This window comes from Micropterus dolomieu, linkage group LG02 (genome assembly GCF_021292245.1).
Source record: "Micropterus dolomieu isolate WLL.071019.BEF.003 ecotype Adirondacks linkage group LG02, ASM2129224v1, whole genome shotgun sequence".
In the NCBI taxonomy this organism is placed as follows: Eukaryota; Metazoa; Chordata; class Actinopteri; order Centrarchiformes; family Centrarchidae; genus Micropterus; species Micropterus dolomieu.
Genome location: NC_060151.1, coordinates 31834894 through 31836377, shown reverse-complemented (window position 1 = coordinate 31836377; position 1484 = coordinate 31834894). Strand labels below are relative to the sequence as shown.

Below are 1484 nucleotides of genomic sequence, written 5' to 3'. Positions count from 1 at the left end.
TAACAGTTTCCCTCTGTGTCCAGTCTTTGTGCTAAGCTAGGCTAGCAGTTTCCAGTCTTTGTGCTAAGCTAGGCTAGCAGTTTCCCCCAGCTTCCAGTCTTTGTGCAAAGCTAGGCTAACAGTTTACCTCTCCTGCCTGTCTTTGTGCAAAGCTAGGCTAACAGTTTCCCTCTGTGTCCAGTCTTTGTGCTAATATAGGCTAGCAGTTTCCAGTCTTTGTGCTTAGCTAGGCTAGCAGTTTCCCACAGTTTCCAGTCTTTGTGCTAATCCAGGCTAAAAGCTGACCTTTGCTACCAGTCTTTGTGCTAAGCTAGGCTAGCAGTTTCCCTCTGCTACCAGTCTTTGTGCTAAGGTAAGCTAACAGTTTCCCCCAGCTTCCAGTCTTTGTGCTAAGCTAGGCTAACAGTTTCCCCCAGCTTCCAGTCTTTGTGCTAAGCTAGGCTAACAGTTTACCTCTGCTACCTGTCTTTTTGCTTAGCTAGGCTAGCAGTTTCCCCCAGCTTCCAGTCTTTGTGCAAAGCTAGGCTAACAGTTCCCCTCTGTGTCCAGTCTATGTGCTAAGCTAGGCTAGCAGTTTCCAGTCTTTGTGCTAAGCTAGGCTAGCAGTTTCCCCCAGCTTCCAGTCTATGTGCTGAGCTAGGCTAGCAGTTTCCCACAGTTTCCAGTCTATGTGCTGAGCTAGGCTAGGAGTTTCCCCCAGCTTCCAGTCTTTGTGCTTAGCTAGGCTAGCAGTTTCCCCCAGCTTCCAGTCTTTGTGCTAATCCAGGCTAACAGCTGACCTTTGCTACCAGTCTTTGTGCTAAGCTAGGCTAGCAGTTTCCCTCTGCTACCAGTCTTTGTGCTAAGCTAGGCTAGCAGTTTCCCTCTGCTACCAGTCTTTGTGCTAAGCTAAGCTAACAGTTTCCCCCAGCTTCCAGTCTTTGTGCTAAGCTAGGCTAACAGTTTACCTCTGCTACCTGTCTTTTTGCTTAGCTAGGCTAGCAGTTTCCCCCAGCTTCCAGTCTTTGTGCAAAGCTAGGCTAACAGTTCCCCTCTGTGTCCAGTCTATGTGCTAAGCTAGGCTAGCAGTTTCCAGTCTTTGTGCTAAGCTAGGCTAGCAGTTTCCCCCAGCTTCCAGTCTATGTGCTGAGCTAGGCTAGCAGTTTCCCACAGTTTCCAGTCTATGTGCTGAGCTAGGCTAGGAGTTTCCCCCAGCTTCCAGTCTTTGTGCTTAGCTAGGCTAGCAGTTTCCCCCAGCTTCCAGTCTTTGTGCTAATCCAGGCTAACAGCTGACCTTTGCTACCAGTCTTTGTGCTAAGCTAGGCTAGCAGTTTCCCTCTGCTACCAGTCTTTGTGCTAAGCTAGGCTAGCAGTTTCCCTCTGCTACCAGTCTTTGTGCTAAGCTAAGCTAACAGTTTCCCCCAGCTTCCAGTCTTTGTGCTAAGCTAGGCTAACAGTTTACCTCTGCTACCTGTCTTTTTGCTTAGCTAGGCTAGCAGTTTCCC

The 1484-nt window shown here is 49.0% G+C and overlaps 1 protein-coding gene across 2 annotated transcripts in view; it reads left to right on the top strand.

Moving 5' to 3' along the window:
- Positions 1–1484, top strand: part of si:dkey-225f5.4 — a 12934-nt gene that overhangs the window by 9803 nt on the left and 1647 nt on the right. The gene's annotated exons all lie outside the window — the stretch shown is intronic.